This window comes from Rhyacophila brunnea, unplaced genomic scaffold (assembly GCF_057557595.1).
Source record: "Rhyacophila brunnea isolate RB1 unplaced genomic scaffold, BYU_Rbru_1.0 scaffold_4, whole genome shotgun sequence".
Classification (NCBI taxonomy): domain Eukaryota; kingdom Metazoa; phylum Arthropoda; class Insecta; order Trichoptera; family Rhyacophilidae; genus Rhyacophila; species Rhyacophila brunnea.
In genome coordinates this window covers 54,654,837-54,668,867 of record NW_028233068.1, presented here as the reverse complement: position 1 = coordinate 54,668,867, position 14,031 = coordinate 54,654,837, and the positions used below count along the sequence as shown (strand labels likewise).

At 34.4% G+C, this 14,031-nt stretch overlaps 1 protein-coding gene across 1 annotated transcript in view; it reads right to left on the bottom strand.

Annotated features, from left to right (window-relative positions):
• dop (microtubule-associated serine/threonine (MAST) protein kinase dop) overlaps positions 1–14,031 on the bottom strand; it is a 128,435-nt gene that overhangs the window by 113,757 nt on the left and 647 nt on the right. The gene's annotated exons all lie outside the window — the stretch shown is intronic.

Here is a 14,031-nt window from a genome sequence, read left to right as displayed (position 1 = left end):
GAATTCAAATATACAAAAAACACTAAAACACATTAATTTTACCGCATACACCATTTTTTGGAAAACGCTACTGTAGTGTCAAACTGTCTTTATCTTTAGCGATAGGTAGGGGGGCCGCCAAAGATCCTAGCCTGAGGGCCCGCTTCAGGATGTGGGGGCCCGGGCTTAGGGGGGGCCCGGCGTGGCGGCTCGACCAGTTGTGAGATAAACACACTGCACATGGACGTACTGAAATAGGACAATATTCTAAAACATTAGAGCGAGAGGTTTAAAAGAATACTATTTTATGTAATACAAATACTTTATACAGTCATCAAAATTATATATATAGATTATTTACAACGTTTAAGGAATGTCCAGGGTTATGGTCTGAAAATACCATACATCTCCATTTTGACCTACGCCGAGCATGTGGGCCGTTAACGTACCTATAATATCGTCTGATCGCCGTTGATTTCTTCACGTAAAATCATCAATCTATTTTATAATATAAAAATATTATACTTTTGTCAATTTAAAAACGAAGCTGTGTCAAAATGCATGACTGAGAAAGAATGGTAATAGGTGCATTACGTTATTTTTGTTTACAATAAAATATCCGGGTGTCTGTAGAAAAAAAAAACAAATTAGTGGTCAGTTTATATTGTTTTTATTTTTACTTCCCAATACCTATTTATTTTAGCTGACATGCCCGAATTGAATGAATTCTTTTTGCATATTGGCACTTTTTCGATCAAATTAATATCTTTTTTTATATAGGATTTTATGATTTTTTGATAAATAGTGGGTATAATCGAAATAATTACGATGCAGCCGTGCATTTCGATAATAATTGTGTTTTTTATATCGACTCGCAGTTCAACAGGACGAATGACAATTTTTTTTTGCAATGTAACTGAACAAAAAATCAACGTAAGTACACAATTTCAAACCATCGACGACAAAAAATACATTGTGGTGATGAATAAATTGCCAGCATCATTTCCACTCATTCGTGAATCACATAGATTTTTACTTTTTGCAATATTGAAATTATATTATTTTATGAATACCTAGGTAATTTACAAAGAGCAATCATTTCATAAAAGTAACGATGGTATTATTCGGATATTTCATGATTCACAAAAAAAAAACTAAGCCTACTACGATAGTCAAATTATGGATAAAGTTCCCACTTGTAAAATATTTTAATAACATAATAATATGCTTCTTGTAACAGCTAAGGACATGTAATTAATTACCTGGTTTTTATTAGCTCGTATTCTTGTTTGTCCGGTACAATTTTTTTCTTGTTTGTCCAAGATTTGTATCGGACGATTGAAGATTTTTAACTAACTAACTTCCCGACTAGCTAGATATTTGAAACTTTTAGAATATATCAGAACACGGCGACAATGCATTCTTTTAATACTTTTGGCCATCTAAGGGGACGTTCTACAGAATTGGCCTTGAGAATTGAAAATATGATTTTTTAACGTGTGGTCCATAATATCTGGTCTACTAGTTAATATAAAAAGGTCGCGTCCAAGTTGTTTGTGTCATCAAACTTGCTCGACGACTCGATCGACTCATATTTCATATTTATTTCATCAGGGCTGTCTGTCATAATTTTAAATTTTAAATTTTTATTTATATTATATATTATTTAAGTTTTGTGCATCTAATGCCGGGTCCACACTGGCAACATGTTGCTGGCAACCTCGTTATGCCTGGTCCACACCGGCAACAAGTCGCGCGACAACTCGTTAAATTTTACGATAATTATCATGCTTATCGTAAAATTTAACGAGTTGTCGCGCGACTTGTTTTCGGTGTGGACCCGGCATTAGATTTTACGATAATTATGGTATAATTTCTTAAGCAATTATGGTAAGTATCGTAAAATTTAATGAGGTTGCCAGTGTGGAAATGGCTTAATGTCCACTGTGGTTCACGTAGTGGCATGGACCTGGGGTTAACTAATTCAGGAAGTCAACACACATGATAGAATTTTTTCCAGTTTTGGTTGCATTATATTCCAAAACTCTTCTGTAAAAATCGTTTCCGATTTTATAAATGGAAATTTCTCGGTGTACATAGTAAACAAACCTACGAATAAAAAAAGACAAGAAGGAACATACTGATTCATCGCAGTAAAATCTGGCAATCAAATTCGCCATTTTGAAAAGCGACGATTTTGCGTAAACAAATATCACGTGGTCTGTACGTGTGCGGCAAACTTCGAATGTGTTTGTAATTTTGTGTATTTTATGTTTGTGTATCACGCATTGTCGGCCATATTTGCCGGCCTTTCTGATTGCCGTGATTTGTACACATCTTCCTTCATGTCTTTTTGTATTCGTAGAAACAAGCAGTATTTTTTATTAGTTATATGAAGTTGGCCTTGAATCTGTAATAAAATAATACACAATTAAAAGATTTTGAAATAGAAAAAAACACATTTCCAAGCTTTCAGCCGTGCTCACTCATGAATGTCATTCATCATTTAGATAAGTATATACACATTTTGATGTTATCTTGCAAAGTGCGAATGTAATGTTTTCAAATAATTGATATGGATTAATTATACCATCGTCTTATTTTCTTGAAATCATACGCATACTTATAATAGTATTTGAGTATCAACCTATGTTCAATTTGAATTGGGTTATAATAATAATATACCCGTATACTTATATATCAATAGTATGTTTGCTACAAAATCCACCCAAGTTATCAGTACGTAGGTACTTGCACAGGTTTGATTAAAAACTATGATGAAATTAAGATTTGAAAAATATTATATTACATAATATTATTTTGACAGCCCTGTTTTCTGATCGGCGTATATCTGGCAGGTGTTTATAAAATAATAATAATGTTCAGCGGCAGACAATATCAAAAATAATAATAATGTTTCTTGAAATGAAATCTCCGATGATTAGTGATTTTTGCGAAAAGGTCGATTTAAATTAACGTACTTACGACGCCGAGGTCCTTTTTATACTAAATTATATTTGAATGTCGGGCTCTTCAGCGGCCCATTGCAGAATTGAATTCATTTTCAGTTAATACTGTTTTGTGTTTTTCGGAAAAAAATCATTAAATGTAACACTATTATTGGTTGCTAAGAGGGTCCTAGCAACTAAATTATTAATATATACGTGCATTACTATGGAAATCAATATGAAATGTCAAAATGACATTTCAGTATTCTATATTTATTCAGGATTTTTATCAAGTACAAAAAAAGTATTTATTAATACATAGAATTGTCAAGTTTATATGATTCAACAGAAAATTTAAAAACGTGGCATATAAAAAGTTCTTTTTATCTTGTAAGTAATTATTTTTACTTTCTTTTGCATTTGTATTTAATAATATAAATAATGCTTCCCTTATTTAAACAATAGGTCGCAGGGTCTCATTCTGACTGAATACAAAAATATACACTTTCAGTGAATTAAGAGCTTAATCTACTCAGTGTTTTTTCTTGATATGTTTATGTGTATCACGTTGTATTCTTCCGTTATCATTGATGATGTCACTCATCAGAAAGCGAGGTGGGTTGGACGATGACGCTGTTCATCGAGGCATTCGAAAGAGCCTAGGGATATCTTACGACAAGAAAAATCGATGACGTTTAACATTTGCATTGAAAGATGACTGAAAACGGTGCATTAGCAAGAGAGAGCACTTTTGGAGCATGCGCAATACAGACAAAACAATTCACAGGTTTATCATAAACGACCTGGTTACTCAATAGCTACTTACTAGATTAATAAACTAGGTAGGTGCATAATAATTAATAAAAAAAATAATATTATAAGATAGGTCTCCAATTCCAGGATTACATAAAACATTATATTGTTGAAAGGTAGAAGAGTGCAGCGAATTGCAGTGGAAAATTCAATCGCGCGGTTTTAGCGGTTTTTGAACTGTGTCGCCGTCGTGGGTTGATCACTTATGGTACGTTTACATCTGACACTTATACCGTTATACTTATTTTATGTGTCTGACATAAAATTTCACTTACTGTTTACACCTGCATGGATCTGACATAAAATTCTGGTATACTTCTCGTTGAAATAAAGTCTCGACACTTTATTCAATGGCAACATTGGAATAAATATATGCGGTGTTTACATATATGATATTGTAATTTATTCGGACACTTATTTTGTATACTTCTCAAAAACGTTATGTCAGTTGTCAATATGGGAATGTTAAAAAAGAAAGCAGCGAGTGTTATTATTTGAAGTCTTTTGGCAACAAAAAGGAGGAAAAAATGGTCTAGATGGGTGCGGGAATGGATTCAGCGACGAGAAGAACTAGGTGCCTTCCGTTTAATGTCAGAGTTTAAAATCGAAGATCCAACTCAATTTGTGAACTTTAGTTTACAAGATTGGACCTTTTGCCAAAAAACAAGACACACAATTTAGAAATGCCATAAGTGTAGAAGAACGATTAACAGTAACATTGCGATATCTAGCACTTGATCGTCATTGCATATTCAATATAATATTATCGTATTACGAGTGCAGGTGTGGGCCAAAATGAATTAGGTAATACCATTTGAAGCGCATTTTTTCTTCACAGAGTGCATCAGAATTAATCGTATGTGCCGAGAAAAAGCGATATTTTATTTTCGAACAAAATCCATAGAACACGGCACATCCGATTTATTTCACACTGTCTATGATTTTTGACAGATCGCTACAGTACATTTATTAACGTAAACGTTGGGCATACATTCATGGTGTACCTATGATAATTGATTGTCCGTTGTTTTAGAAATATACCTATGCAATTCACTAGGTACCTGTCAAACTACGAATAATGTGTCAGGTACTTGATATAAAAGTAGACGGGAGTCCAACTTCGGTGATATATCGCGGCAAGTTCGGAATTGTCGAATACGAGGTGTTTACATTTGCGTATATAAGTAGATTGAATAAGTGACAGGTGAGTGTCGACACACGCAAAATAAGTGGCTGGTACAAATATAATTACTGTTTACACTTGGTGAATATGGTGTCATACATAAATATGACAATATAAATGTCAAATGTAAACGTACCATTAGACGACTCATCGTTTCTTCTGGATAACCGATTCGTGTATTGTGATGCATAGGTGCATACCCCAGTGCAGAATTGGCGCTATCAATTAAATGATTAATTTGAAAATAGAATCGTAACCGCAATGACAAACTTCAACAATAGAATCATAATAAAAAACAAATTTGTCCCTTTTCAAATATTTTTTTGACATCAGTTTTTGGAATCTGTCAATCGAAACCGGATTTATCCAGTCGGTTAAAAGTAGTAACAATAACAATGTTTTCAATTTTAATTTAAATCTTCCCTGTCTGGGAATGATTCTAAACAAAGAGATTTACTTACTAACATGTACGTAGGATGATGGGTATATAATTAATTATAATAGGTGTGTTATCTACAGCAATTATGCACCTATACCTGTGAAATCAAGAAGCGATACTTGTCTATTGTAAATTCATTGATCATGATTGAAGTAGGTAGGTACCTACAAAAGTTGTTCAGCTTGTTCAGTAAGTAAATACTAACGAATTACTGATAAGCATATAATAGCAAATTTAATTTTAGTTCTACCCACTTACGGGCAGGCAAAAGCCAACACGTCTTATTTCTGGATCTGAGGGGTAATGTGACAGCGACAAACCTCACAGTTTCGGTCGGTCTAAACTGAATGATATTCTTATATTTTTTGTCAGCATTTATTTGGCGATAAATGATAACGTATAATCTTAAATGAAACCACGTGCGCGATAATTCGGTTTCGGTCTCTATCAATGTCGCTCATGACCCCCACATCCTGAACCGACCCCCCAGGCCAGGATATTTGGCGGCCCCTCCTACCTATCGCTAAGGTTAAAGGCAGTCTGACGCTCTACTGTGGCGTTTTCCAAATGGTGTTCGAGATCAAATAAAAAACAGTGTATTTTTAGCGACTTATGAACACATCGTATTATGGAGTTGTCGAGTATCACATAACAACCAAAAATGGCATCGCACCACCATATATTTTAAAATGATAAAAACCTAGAAGCAAAATAGCTAATACATTAAGATGTCTTGTATTGTGTTAACTGTTAATACATGGTGGAACTGCATTGTATTATTGATTATAGTTGAAAATGTCCCTTTGAAGCAGACGAAACCGGTCCAATTTTATTAAATGAAAAAGTGGAATAAGTACATTTTTTTGCGTTTTATTAAATTAATCTATAATATTAATATGTGTTTATCTCATTGATCTGGTCGACCCGCCACGCCGGGCCCCCTCTGAGTCCAGGCCCCTAGGCTAGAGTCCTGTCAGCGCACCCCCCCCCCCTTGTGGGGGCCATGAATTGTCACTTATCTCTCAGCTCCAGATTTTGAATCATTCAGACCATATTTACAGAGAAAGGTAGATATAATATATTATGTACTGTTACAGCCAAATTGGTTACCTATGAGTATTGATTTAAAAATGTTTTCCAGTGTTCACGTGTCCACGTAGGTGATGAAAATTCCTCAGCAACCGAAATTGAATAATTAATTGTGTTGACACGCTGAATAAATAAATATTGGCAATTTATGTTTGAAAAAGAACGCGGACATTGAAAAAGCTACGCTGGCAAAATGGCCAAATCGAATTTTCCCACTTCCTGTCAGTTTTGGAGAGGGGTGGGGGGGGCAGGTAAATAGACAATTTCCGCGACATTTTCATTTCGACCGAGGAAAATGAAAAATACGAAAATTCCACAACGCAAGAGCAGAAGCAGATAATTTATATTAACTTTCAGACGTTGAGGAAATTGAAACAACTAAGTGATGTTAATGGGCCGCTTCCCACGTCGTTTTTTCGCATCCATTTTTTCCATGTTATTAAGTAGGTGGGGACGCATTTTCTTTTTTTTTAACTGAAGTACTTAGTACTTTCGGGAGTGGATTCTAAAAAGACGCGAATACCTCTGACGGATCGCACAATAAAATTACTTAACGTCAGCATCATTATTTGTACTTACTACAAATGAAAATTACCGATATGTATAAGTAGTAAGTAGATAGGTATTATAGTATATTACTGCAAACAAATTATTTTATTCATACATCAGTGATGTTCAACCTTTTTTGTTTGGCGGAACCGTTGAGAATTGTGTGAACATTTAAGTACTTGGCAGAATTCTATTTTAGATAATTATAATATAAATTATATGCAATTATACAGAATGTTATTAAGTCGATAGGTTTTTCGGTTGTAAAACCATTATCAAGATGACAAAAATAAACGACTTGTCTAATCATTTCATTAAGCATAGACAAGTCGTTTATTTTTGTAGTCTTGATACCTAATGGTGTTGCAGCCGAAATAGCTATCGACTTAATAAAACATCACGTGGAATTGAATATAATAAATTTATATTATCATTTTGTAGGAAATTCTAGCTTCATATTGGAAGATAGCAGTAAAAAATGTCATGATTACTTTAGATCCCAACCGTTCAATTTGTTGAAGTCAACAATAATCCTAGTTCAAAAAATCGGATTAAAAGTAATAAATCTAGTATGCATTGACTGAAAAGCTTTTAAACTAGAAACTCCTTTTCGATCTTTACGTCGAATAGATATGACTGTTTTATTTGCAGCATCATTTTTATTGAAAGAATAAGATAAAATTCCGATAATTTTCTACCTCTTCATATTTGTCCCATTTAAAGATTCGCGTGTCCCATTCATGGTACCTAAGCTGTTTATGAATGGGACAGTAGACGACTTTTTTAATTGATAAAAATAAAAATGACCTACGACGAATAATTTTAAGATGTAGTACTTACCTACTTATTAAATATTTATTATATACGATCAGATAATATAAAGTAAAACAGTATTAATTTCTTCCAATTCATTTTATATTGCTAAGGACTTATCTAAAAATGTCCCATTCATGGAACATCTCCCCGACTAATAATTTTGTGATTTAACACCCTGGACCACAGTGTGTGTCAGTCAAGTAGGGGTTCTGCAAAATTAAAAAAAAATATTTTAAGGGTAAGGGTTCCGCTAAACAAAAAGAGGTTGGGAATCACTGAGTCCTAAAGATTATTTTATTTCATAAACTAGCTAAAAACCCAACAATGGTGAATTACAATATTCTTATTAAGTATTCCTTCCCAAATTTCATTCAGATACATCTCGGAAGCAACACGTTAAATTGGTATGTTAATTTATTCGGTGAAGTGACACTCCAATATGCCAAAAAAATAGGGGTGTGTAACAACGCGGATAAAGGAAATGGGATAGGTATACCTACTAGGGATAGCAATCACGAAGAGAATTTTCAATCCCGGGATTTCGAGATTAATATATTTTCAACCCTTCAATCTTCGATTAGGTACTAACATAATTGTGAAAAAATAACGTTTAGAGAATACTATTAAATATTGCCGAATATCAGTTGTTTGTTCTCCCAGGGTGCAGAAGCTAAACCGCCATTGGCCATGCCAATTGGGAGGGCAATAACTGTGTTCAACCAAGTCGCTTCAGTTATCGATACATTAACCTTGCGTGAGGGTGAGTTTAGGTGGACGTTGCTTTATAAATTCTTAAAATAGGGTCAACTTAACTCATTCGACATACTTCCATGTAGGTAGTTCATAGTTTTTGTATTTACTTACACTTACTCTTTTACCAATATTACCTAATTTTGTTTTTTTTAATAACGTTTTTTTTCGTTTATATCACGTTGTTAATGTCTTGAAATTGTAATTTGTAAAGTTCCTAAAAATAAATAAAAAAAAATTACTTTGAAAAATCTCGATCACTGTAAATGAATAATCATAGTTTTAATATGACAGAGCAAATCTAAGTCGTTTTTTGACATAGATACGAAAGTTTTTCCAAAATCGTAATCAAACTAAGTACTCACACAAAACCTAAATCGTTTAGATTAATGCCTACATACATTTTTTTTATAGGTTATTATTAGGTTGTTATTATTTTTATTAAGAAACTGGTCACATTAGTTACCTACTTATGTTATATTTGGATAGTTTGTGAATACTTTCGAGATAAATAAAGATGTACATCGAACGAGATTCCGGAATTGCAAACCATGTACACATGATTGATTGTTGACATGATAATTTTTACGTATACGCCAGGAAAGGCATAATATCATGTAAGTAGGTACATATTATCTACTTAATTTGGTACCTATATAGCAGTTAATTCGAAAATATTAATTTATGCAGGGTTATGGAAATGTAACCCTATTGGCCCTAGAATCTAGGGTTTCCCAACCTTATTTGTGCCATGCCTCACTTCAATGTTTCAAAAATTTCCATGTCCCCCTATCAAAATTTTATAGTTACCTAACAAATTCTGAAAATAAATGAATAGCATCAAATAAAAAATACACATAGGCAATACTATTTTCAATTTAATTTTCGTAAATAAATATGTACCTACTCAGAAGAAAATTAGTGCAATCCTTGTGCTTGATGTGAGCTGCAAAGAGTTTTTATGGGAGGTACTAATGTGGTCTACTATAACCTCAATATTTTGACGTTTACATTTGCGCTAGTATTGCCATCTTTCACTAAAATTAACAAGGAACAAATATAGCAGTGCTACCATATTTTTCTCAGAAAGTCAGGGTATGAATATCAAAAAAATATTTTCGAAAATGGCATTTTTAACATGAAAAATGTAACAAATATTAATAATTTGTCCATTGCCCCCCCCAAAACATTCAAATTGCCCCTGGTGGTTCGTACGCCCCACGTTGGGAAACACTGCCCTAGATGCATTTACGTGAACTGAAAGTATCAATGCACCATTTGAATAATAATGTTATCCTACTTAAAAATACAAAAAGAAAAATTAGCGCCGCAGTCAAAAATTGTGAAAACGAAATATATTTCTTGGAAAATTGTATTTTTATTGATACACGACGGATATAATATTTTAAATATTCCACTGAGACAACTATTGTTATAAGCACTGAATAGCCCGATGTCACCGTTGCACATTATGATAGGAGGTACCTACATACTTCTTAACCCAATGAATTATTTAGGTAGGTACATAATTAATTCGCACCGTACAGCCCTGATTCGATACCTAATTAATTAGTTACATACGATGCAGGGTGCTATCGACATTCTCGACACCTCGGTAGATATAGGTACCGATTCAAGGGAGACGTGTATGAACCAAATTTAATCATGGAACAGGGCATCATGCAGAGCCAGCCGTGCAGAGCAGGCCATTCAAATGCAAGTGCCAATCTCGATTGAAAAAGAATATAAATTAGCATATTATAATTGAAGAGACAGCAGCGAGCTCGATGCTTCGCGAGAGAGAATACAAGCAATGCTTATGCATCTGCCTCAGTTAAGCACATAAAACACACATACAAACGACATGAAGCAATAGCAAAAATACAGCTAATGACTGTCATGTACTGATTTCTTATTTACAGTACCTAACTACTTAAGTATGTAGTGTAGGTGTATCATGGCCCCCACAAGGGAGGGGGGGGGGGCTGAAGGGGCTTTAGCCTGGGGGCTCGGGCTCAGGAGGGGTCCGGCGAGGCGTGTCGACCAGATAAGTGAGATAAACACACATCACAAATTTAGTTTAATAGTAAAAAAAGTCGCCTGCCGGCGCTATTATCCTTCAACAATATTATTATTTTAAATTATGTGGTTCTACGATACTATTTTTAATTGTGCATCCAATACTCGACATAATTCAAATGGATGTATTAAAATACACAATAAAACACTAAATATAGGTATATACCTATGTAGGTACACATTAATTTTACCGCTACACCATTTGGAAAACGCTACTGTAGAGCCTTTTCCCTTAGCGATAGGTAGGGGGGCCCGCCAAAGATCCTAGCCTGGGGGTATCCTAGCCTAAGGTACATACTTATGCTTGGAAATATTACAAATTATAATATTTATAATAGTGATCTAGCTAAGTAATCTACACATACTGCCTTGATACCTACCGACCTATTTAGAATTTTAAATTTAGCACAATCAGCGATTAAATTATGTTCTTGGTTTTCACACCAAAATTTGATAGATAAGAATATTATTTATACAGTCATAATAGTTTTATTTTTATTCTTATCGGCTGTTCACACAAATAAGTAAACACAATAGCAACGGATAACATCAAGAAAGTATTGAGAACAATAATGTTATGTTGTAATTAATAACTAATATCAATAACAATATTATAGGTACTCATATTATAACATACGTAAGTATCTACCTATTATTTGAATTATTATACCTACTCAGGTATAAAGTCATTATCTAGAGTTGAAAACAAATTTTATTATCTAGCCAAAAATAAGAACAAAATCAATTTAATTAAAGTGACCCAAAACGATTCATAAACATCATTCGTTAGTATATGCACACGATTTTCACGGTCGTTTTGTCACGTATTAGGTTGTCTGGGTTGTCGAACGGGTCTGTCTTCCTCGTAGAACAGATTGATGAGATATAAAATACGAAAGCTAGTCACTATTGTTAATATAGTCAATATTGAATGCGCATTTACAAACTTCAATGTAGAATGTATACTTACGTGTATATTGAAAATAACATATTCTTGTATTAAGTGTATCCCATATTTATCCACACTCGCGAATCGTACTTTCTTACAGCTACTACCAGAAGGTTACCCACTTCCCTTATGTATGTGTTTCCTGGTCCCCCTTCATTTGTCAGTATTTGCATTTTTTAGTTCAATGCTGCTGAGGATGAAACTAATTACTAAATTGGAGCATAGAATAAATACTGATTTTGGGAAAATAATACGAGGGTGGGTCAATAATTCCTTAGAAAAAAGCATTAAAACAGGTTTTATTTTTGTATTTTTTTTTTATTTCTCAACATAATTTCCTTGGAGCTCAATACACTTGGTTAGACGTTTCTCAATTTTTTTTAAACCGTCAGAAAAATAAGTTTTCGGAAGGTCCTCAAAATAAGCATTTGTCTGATCGATGACTTCTTCATTTGAAAAAAAAACGTTGTCCACTTAGCCATTTTTTTAAGTTTGGGAAAAGGAAAAAGTCACTGGGGGCTAAATCTGGCGAATACGGTGGGTGGTCGACCAATTCGAACTTCAATTCTTCAATTTTAGCCATTGATCGTAAACATGTGTGAACACGGGCATTGTCCTGATGAAAGAGGATTTTTTTCCTGTTTAAATGAGGCCGTTTTTCTTCAATTTTGTTTTTTAGCTGGTCCAATAAAGATGCATAATAATCCCCTGTTATTGTTTTTCCTTTTTCCAAATAGTCAACGAAAATAATTTCACGTGCATCCCAAAATACAGTAGCCATAACCTTACCAGCTGATTTTACGGTTTTCGTCTTCTTTGGACATGGTTTGCCTTCGCAATCCACTGCTTTGACTGTTCTTTCGTCTCGGGAGTATAGTGGTGTATCCATGTTTCATCTACAGTCACAAAGCGACGAAAAAATTCATCCGGATTGCGTTGCATGAGCGACAACAGGGCTTTAGAGGCCACCACCCTACTGCGTTTATTGTCGACTGTGAGCAAACGCGGCACCCATCTTGCAGAAATATTTTTCATGCCCAATTTGTCATGTAAAATAGAAATGACGCTACCTTTTGAGATCCCTGTAACCTCAATTATCTCACTCAACTTTAATCTTCGGTCACTTAACACCATATCGTGGATTTTATTGATCATTTCTGGTGTAGTCACCTCTACAGGACGTCCTGAGCGTGGTTCATCCTTTGTTGATGTACGACCACGTTGAAATTCATTTAACCAGTTATAAATAGTTGCAAGTGAAGGAGCAGATATGCCGTGAACTAAATCCAACTCATTTTTTATTTCCTTTGCTGTTAACCCTTTTATATTAAAATGTTTAATAACAACTCTAAACTCAATTTTCTCCATTTTCCATTTTTCCATTTTCCACAAGCAATTTTTTTTTTAAATGTACGAAAAACACAACAACCCGACCAATCTGATTGAAACTTCGCAGCATACTGAATCGGTAGTGCCGCTGCATGAAAACAAACCGCTTGCAGTACTAGTCGCGCCACCTGTCGGCTTTTCTAAGGACTTATTGACCCACCCTCGTATGTACCTATTTACTTATAGGAATTAAGTACTTCTATCGTGCCATTCACAACGGAGACCGGCCACTATCGGGCCAATCTGTAGATACTATATTATCCAGGGCTCGAAATGGACCGGAGCGCCATTCCGGAAAATATTTTGACCGTCTGACCTAGATAGGGCACATTATAATGGAAAATCTAACACACTTATTTTAATACGTAAAATTTGATAACTATGTTAATATCTACAGAAAATTGTCGAGCGCTCCGATTCGTAATCTTTTCCATTTCGAGCGCTGAATCCGTTATCCAGAATAGTGGGGCGGCACTCGTTTATAGCTTTACAGCAGGGCTAGTTATAAGGCTACATTATGACTCCAAAATTGGTAAAAGCTTCTCAGGAGCTAATAAGGAGAAATAATATGTTCCTGAAGACTTCAATGTGTATCCCCCCCTTTACACGTAAATTCTGACGCTAGCCTACTCTAGGTAGGATAACCAGGTAAGGCAGGTGAGGTAAGCTAGCGTATTGAAGTTGTAATTCAATCGAGCAAAACAATACAACAATCGAATCGTTTTTTGAATGTTTGCCAAAACTGACAAAGCAACGATACGACTTCACACGGTACCTATAAAATAAAATATAGGATAGTACGATACAAACCAGGCTTTAATAAAAAAAAAATTTAATGGTAAAATTTTGACATCTCGAGTCGAGGAGCCCTTCGAAAATGTGAAGTCAAGGCAATAATTTTGTTTCGTTAACCACCGGTGGGGCAGAAATAACCTGGGTTATTTTAAGAACCTAACTTTCACGCCATCATCACATTCTCAAAGCACTTCAACAGGAATCCGAGAACCTTTTTAATATAATTTTAAATATAATTTAACCAGCTAATTCC